Raw genomic sequence first — 8,004 nt, 5'->3', positions numbered from 1 at the left:
GTGTGTGTGTGTAGTGAGTGCAGAGTGTCTTAAGTCTGTGAGGGGGTGCATGTGGGAGTGTGTGTGTGTCTGTGTGCGCATCTATGTGTATGTGTGTGTAGGAGTGTGTGTGTGTGTGTGTGTATAGTACAATGGTGGTCACCTGTAATGTGACATGAACCCAAGGTCTCGGTTGAGGACCTCCCTATGGGTACCGAACTTAGCTATCAGCCTCTGCTCAGCCACTTTCCTCTGCTGCCTGTCCCAAAGTCCGCCTTGGAGGATGGTCACCCAAAGGTCCAAGGCTGAATGTCTTGGACCACGGAAGTGTTCCCCAACTGGGACGGATCCCTCCTGTCTGTTGATTGTTGTGCGGTGCCCAACCATCCGTTGTCGTAGCCTTTGCTCGGTTTCCTCTGTTTTCACTGCATTTGGAGTTGGGAAGAGACCATCTTATTATTAAAGAAAAATATGAATGACTTCAGGTTTATTTATAAGTCACATTGAAAAATGCATTATAGCTGATGAAATTGGCTTCTATGAGTCCTACATTATTAATGGCAAGGTCCCACTAACAGCAATTCCGTAAGATTTTTGTTCATTGTACTAATTACGGTGTTGGAGAAAATGCCCCCTCTCTTCAAAATAGCATGATGAGATATTTTACACTCAGCCAAGAAGCAAAATGGGACTCAGTTTAATCTTTCATCTGAAAGAGGTACCTCCAACAGTGCAGCATTCTCAATGCTACACTCTATGATTAGCGTAGATTGTGTACTCAAGTTGGTGGAGCTGAATCTTTAATCATTGTCTGAATCAATTGTCACTGAACCACAGTTAACACAGCATTAAACAGTATGGTGTTGAAGACTTCTAATATTACTTGTGTTCAGACTGTTGTAATTGATTATATTTAGTTGTTATATTCAGTGTGTGACTGTCAGTATAAGATATAACTCTATTCTCCAATGTTGATCTTTCAAAGGGATTGTGCTCATCAGGGCAGGGCCCTTTTTCTTGCTCTGTTACTGTCAATCTTTCCCTCACACCTCTTTCCCTTCCTTCCCTGTTTCATACTGTTTGCTACGCATCAGTCATGGAGAACAAAATGATGGGGGATCTTTAGGTCATTGAAATGGTGCTCTGTAATTGACAGCAATATAAGACTAGGTGCTGATGAGTTTTTGATGGCAATCTGGTAAAACATCTAGTAAGGTCATTTCCACAAGTTGTTGGCCAAATCGGGTTTCTTTATAAATTTGTTTACAGATTTGCGACAAATAACAAATAGAAAAATGTTCCTCTTAGATGCATTTTCAGGCTTGTCTTATTAACTGTCAACTAGGTTCCAAATTGGAAGCATGCAAAGTCCTGCACTTTTGAGCCAGCTAGGTTATAATGAAAAGCCCCTGAAGCACGTAACTCTTGTTTCTGTCTTTCCACAGATGCTACCTGACCTGATGAGTATTCCCAGATTTTATCTTTCTATTTCAATTGGAGAAGTTGCTTTTGTATAAAGTACATCAGACAGAATGGAGCAGCATTAGACATTTAGGTTGTCAAGCTCATAATGAGTGCAATCTACATTGATCATGGATGCTGCCCAGTCCATACGCAGAGGACAATATGATGGCAACATATTTAATATTTTTTGTGGACTTGTGTTTGAAGGATTATGGATACATGGATTTTAAAGAGATTAATAAAGGATCGTGGAACATCCTTTTTACGAGATTTTTAACTTAGATAGCACATTGATCCAGGTAATCATCGGTCTTGATTTTTTGGACTCACTTCAGAAAAAACATCTGGCAACTTTTGCAGCAGAGTTTCATAACTTTCTGTCTGAAAAATATTTTGCATACTCAGAGGTGGTTTTAGATTTCAGAAGGTGAAAGGGCTCAGCCCAAGCCTCCTGCTTCTGAAGAATGCTATATCCTGATTGTCCTCTTGGAGTGTGACTGGAAGATTTCACAATACTGTGTTTCCTGATCATGCTGTGTCTGCCTAGATCCCAAAGTTATTTGATGATGCTTGTGACACTGTCTACCATAGTGCCAGACTTTCACCAACTAAGCATTTCATACCATATTCTTTTTGCATTCATGAACTAAAACTGCTTGATTAAAAATATATTTTCTCACAATGAATCTCTGTGGAGAGAAATCTTTGTTTTTCCCTTTTTTCCTAGTATGAATGGTTGTGTGTGTGTGTTTGGCGTTATTGAGTGGGTAAATATTTTTCATATTACAAACTTGTGTTCACTAATTTTCATCTTTGTGCATGCATGCGCATGTGGTTGGGCAGTTAAATAGGAGATTAGTTTTGGAGTTAAACTGCTATTGGACCAGGTTTTAAACTATCTAATATTTCCAACAGCCACCATTGGCGTTATGCTATTCCCAAAGGAAAAATGTCCAAGCAAAAAATATTCACAAGGGGAGTTATGTGTATTCGTCCTAAGTTTCTGATACTAGTTCAGAGTCGAGCTAAACTCTGGCAGGAGGGAATCAACATTTTAGATATTTAATTCTCACATATGTCTCATCTCAAGACTTCCAGAACACATCAGTCTTGATTTAACATCCAAATCTTATATGAAAAGTTTAAATGGCTGTTTAGCACATTTTAGTTTGTTTCGCTTCTACCTATTGTATATCATTTTTTTATATATATAGAATCCCTACAGAATGGAAACAGACCCATTCCCCTACCCTATATTTACCCCTGACCAACGTACCTAACACTATGGGCAATTTAGTATGGCTAATTCACCTGACCAGTACATCTTTGGATTGTGGGAGGAAACCTGAGCACCCAGAGGGAACCCACGCAGACACTGGGAGAATGTGCAAACTCCACACAGACAGTCACCCGAGGTGGGAATCAAACCCAGGTCCCTGGCACTGAGAGGTAGCAGTGCTAACCACTGAGCCACTCACTATGCCTTAAAATATGATTTAAATGTGAAATTACATTCATTTAAAATAAAATCAAAGAATATATGTTCACATTTCATATTGTAGATGTGAAACATTGCAAGATAACATAAATATTATATTCTCTGAGCAGTATTGAAATATATAGTTGAATTGCTGATCATGTGTTTTCACCAGCCTTTATATTTTTTAATCTATTGTCAATTAATTGATGTTAGTTGTATTTTTCTGCAATCTTTTGGTAGAGCTTAGGAATATTTTTTGCTTGGACATTTTTCCTTTGGGAATAGCATAAGGCTGTCAGTGGCTCATTTTATTTATGTCCATCAAAAATCATTAGTAATGCATCCACTTCACTCCTTATCTGTTGGCTGCCTTTAAACCTGATTCCCTAAGGACAAAAACCAATATCTCTTTTAAACCTGCATATTACCATAGGCACCGAACAGTTCGTTCTTTATGTTAATCGACAGATTACATGTTACAAAACAATATCCTTTTGAACTCCTGTGAAAAAAATTGTAATATACATTTTGACAGAGTTGATGCATTTTAAATCACAATGGAAACAGAAGGACTGATGTTTGATTTATTTTTAATCTGTGTTCCTATACTCTGAACTATTTTCCATATATTTAAAGAACATTTCAATAATTTTTGATATATATTCCCTGGGTCAATATATCTCTTTTGTTATACCAGTACAACTATTTAATTTTGATGCCCAATGTTTTCTCTTCAATTTAAAGTAGTGTGATTTAATATGGAATTAATTTCAAAGAATTGTAAAATTCTAGAGGAATTGATGCTGATACATTTCAATATATGTTATTGAAGTAGGTTTGTGGCTTCCCCTTTTGTTTTCATAGAAGCATCTCTCTTATTTTAAAACCAAATTACACATTCAGGGAGAGATTACTTGTTCCATAGGTGGCAAAAAATTGGCATATCTTTAAAAATGCAAACCTGAAACAAAACTGCAAAATACTGGAAGCATTCAACATCTGTTGTAAGAATGGTTTTGTGTGTATCCTTCCATCAAAACTGAGGAAAATGCACTATTTATATCAAAGCAGAGCAAAAGGATAGTCGAACATGTTGGTGCCTGAGGTGAGACATATTATTATAATGACTATGCTTAAAAGAAAATCCGATGATTAATTTCTTGAATCTGGTGTTAACATGGCACAACAGGAAAAAGCATGTTTGAAAGTACAGATCAAAAAGCATGGGAATATCTCAAGCAAACATGCAAGGTGATGATTAGTTAGGGTTAAAGCTACACGTTACCAGCTCAAATTGAGTGTAACTTTGAGTAGGTTTTAGATCTTAACCAGTATGGAACATGGGACAGATGTGTATCATTTTTTACACAGGTGGGAAGTACATCACTGAGCAAGACACCCTGTGCCACTTTTCCAGCGACGTCTAAAAACCCATGTATTCTGTAGGAAGTGATATATTCTGTAGTTAATTGTTAAACCTGGGCAATGTTGTCCCATTAGTACCAATTAATAAATGATGATTTTGAACCACCAGAAAATATGTTCAGCTATGGAACCTGTCATCTAAACATGCACATGACTGCAAGTGTAGGGAAATGCCTTGAATGTGTATAAATTTTGAAGACTAATGGTTAACTGCTGTTAAATAAAGAAATACAATTTTAAGAGCACTGTTAGTTACATACAGGTAATCGGGAAGGAGGGATCCCAAACCAAAAGAGACTGAAAACAGATCCTTCAAAAATACAGTGTGTAACATTAGTGGCTTTTTGCTCTGGATGCATGATATCTCCAACCTGCACTTTTCTCAAAGATATTTTTTAATATCTCTCTGCTTGTTCACACATTGAAAACCAAAAGATATGAAAAGATCAGCTGTTCTATAAATCTGTCCCAGTAGAACATGTTACACACGAAGGAAGATGGTAGCATGGCATTAATGTGACTGGGCTAGTAATCCAGAGACCAATCCTAATTCTTCTGGGGTATGATTGTGGTATGTCTCTGTGTGTGTGGCCGTATATGTTTAAAGGGCGCAGTGATGTTATAATGAGCATATCATAGTATGTTACCTAAGTGTTTAAACATCTCATGCACCATTTAACTTGGTCACTTGCAGCGTGGCATACTATTTCTACTCCTTGTAACCGATTAGCTTTGTGTTATCCCAAATATTGAAATGACTCGGATTGTAATAATTGAATGTTTTGATCTGTGTCTGTTGGATCTTTCAGTACCAGGTTATCTGCATGCTAGCTCCTTATATTATGAGGGTTAACATAAGTATTGCTGTATCAGGTGACGTTACCTCGCTTGAAGTAAAACGCACATCACAGGTTCAAATCCTGCATTGGCTGTGAAATTTAAAAATTTGATTAATGAATCTGAGACATTAGTCTCTGCAATGGTGACTATGAAACTATCATTTATTATTGTTTAAAAAGAAAGCTCATCTGGTTCACTAATGGAGAAGGAGGTTTGCCATTTTCTCCTGGTCTGGTTCCATGCTATGGAGTAACATGATTGGCTTACCTGTTTTCTGCGGTGGTTTAGGAAGCCACTTGATTTAAGGACATTTACAAATCAGCAGTAAATGCTGACCTTGCCAGTGATGCCCACAATCCTTAAGAATAATGAACAAAAAACAGCCCAGAAAACAATCCTAACTCGTCCTCTTTCCCATCAACCAATCAGAAAACATCTTGAAATAGAAATTTTCTTTCCAGCGAACCATCTCCAGAAATTAGTGACTGATTTGTCATGGAATCGCATTAATGTTAGGTAGAAGCAGGTACAATTACAACATTTAACAGACACTTGGATAGGTACGTGGACAGGAAAGGTTAGAGGTATGTGGGCCAAAAGCTCACAAACAAGACTAGTTCAGTTTGTAAAATCTGGTCAGCATGGATGAGTTGGGCCTAACGTCATGTTTCCATGCTGTATGATTTGAACTCCTGTCATTTGCAGTGAATCTGAACTCATTTCATAAATCAACGCAGAGTTCAATCAGACTTGAAACATTAATCCTCTTTCTCTCCTCTCATGTACTACCAGACCTGCTGAGTTTCTCCAGTAGTTTCTGTTGTTTACTTCTGATTTCTAGCATCTGTAGTATTCTGTTTTTATGCAGAGAAGGAGAACTGTTTGGTAACCACGTCTTGAAGGCTGGTTGATCTTTCAACTATGATGGAAATGTGTTGCTGGAAAAGCGCAGCAGGTCAGGCAGCATCTAGGGAACAGGAGAATCGACGTTTCGGGCATTAGCCCTTCAGGAATGAGGAAAGTTGGTCCAGCAGGCTAAGATAAAAGATAGGGAGGAGGGACGTGAGGGAGGGGCGTTGGAAATGTGATAGGTGGAAAGAGGTCAAGGTGAGGGTGATAGGTCAGACTGGGGTGGGGGCGGAGAGGTCGGGAAGAAGATTGCAGGTTAGGAAGGCGGTGCTGAATTTGATGGATTTGACTGAGACAGGCTGGGGAGAGGGGAAATGAGGAAACTGGTGAAACCCGAGTTCATCCCTTGTGGTTGGAGGATTCCTAGCCGGAAGATGAGGCGTTCTTCCTCCAACCATCGTTTCGCTGTGGTCTGACGATGGAGGAATCCAAAGACCTGCATATCCTTGGTGGAGGGGGAGGGGGAATTGAAATGTTGAGCCACAGGGTGGTTGGGTTGGTACAGGAGTGGTACAGATAAGATGAATAGCAGTTCTCTTTTATATAGGGTGAGTTTTCAAGACTACAGGGGATATTTTTAAAGGTGAGAGGAGGAAGAATTTTAAAAAAAGACATGAGGATTATTTTTTAGAAACAAAGAAAGAGGTTTGTGTGTGGAATGAATTTCCAGAGAAAGTGGTGGATATGGGTATTGTTACAAAGTTTAAAAGACAATTAGATAAGTACATGAATAAGAAATGTTTGGAGGGATATGAGTCAAGCGCAGGTTTAGTTTGCGATTATGGTCAACATGGACTGGTTGGACCATTGGGTCTGTTTCTATGCTGTATGACTCAATTCAAGAACTAAATCAATGTGGCTCGAGGTAAGGAGCAATTACATCACTCAGTATAGTCTATAGGCTCCCAGCAAGTGGGAAGAATGCAGAAGAACAAATCTGCAGGGAAATTAGAAGAATGTCCGTAATATAGAGAAATAACAATGGGGAACTTTAATTACCGAAATATAAACCAGGATACTTGAATTGTAAAGGGCAGAGGGGGGCAAGCATTCCTTAATTTCATGCAGAAGAATTTCCTACACCAATACACGTCCAGTCCAACAAAGAACATACGCTTGGACTCATCATAATAATAGAAGCAGGAGTAGGCCTTTCGGCCCATTGAGCACGAGGTGGCGCCGATACAGTCATCGATGTAGCGGAGGAAAAGGTGGGGGGTGGGGCCAGTGTAGTTGCGGAAGATGGATTGTTCCACATATCCTACGAAGAGGCAGGCATAGCTGGGGCCCATGCGGGTGCCCATGGCTACTCCTTTCGTTTGGAGGAAGTGGGATCTTTCATCTATCCAGCTTAAAAAAAAACTAGTCATTACAGAATCACAGAAATGTTGCAACACAGAAGGAGGCAATTCAGTCCATCGTTCCTGCACAATTGATCTTGTGTCAATCTCCTGCTTTCTCCCCATGTCCTTAAACACTATTTCAATTCAAATACTCATCCAATGCCCTCTTGAATGCCTCAACCAATACATTTCAGCTACTGAGGCAGGCCACATCCAATTGTAGCAAGACCTGGACAATATCCACACTTGGACTGACAAGTAGCAAATTACACGTGCTACACAAATGCCAGACAATGATCGTCTCTAATAAGAGACAATCCCATCACTGTCCCTTGACATTTACTGACATTTCCATAATTGATTGCCCACTTTTAACATCCTTGGAGTTACCATTGACCAGATGCCACATAAATAAAGTGGCTACAAGAGCAGGTTAGGAATACTGCAGCAAATTACTCCCCTCCTCACTCCCCAAAGCCTGTTCACCATCTACCAAGGCACAAGTCAGGAATGTGATGGAATACTCCCCACTTGCCTGGATGAGTGCAACCCCAACAACACTTG

General features: G+C 39.3%; 1 long non-coding RNA gene across 1 annotated transcript in view; it reads left to right on the top strand.

Moving 5' to 3' along the window:
• Nucleotides 1-2,129, top strand: part of LOC122556503 — a 5,030-nt gene extending 2,901 nt beyond the window's left edge. The window contains exon 2 of the long non-coding RNA XR_006313550.1: nt 1,425-2,129. This is a non-coding gene — a long non-coding RNA (uncharacterized LOC122556503). The remainder of the gene's footprint in view (nt 1-1,424) is intronic.
• Nucleotides 2,130-8,004: the final 5,875 nt, after the last annotated feature.

The sequence above is a fragment of the Chiloscyllium plagiosum genome, chromosome 14 (assembly GCF_004010195.1).
Source record: "Chiloscyllium plagiosum isolate BGI_BamShark_2017 chromosome 14, ASM401019v2, whole genome shotgun sequence".
Lineage (NCBI taxonomy): Eukaryota > Metazoa > Chordata > Chondrichthyes > Orectolobiformes > Hemiscylliidae > Chiloscyllium > Chiloscyllium plagiosum.
Note: the sequence above shows the minus strand (reverse complement) of the source record. Positions and strands in the feature narration are given on the sequence as shown.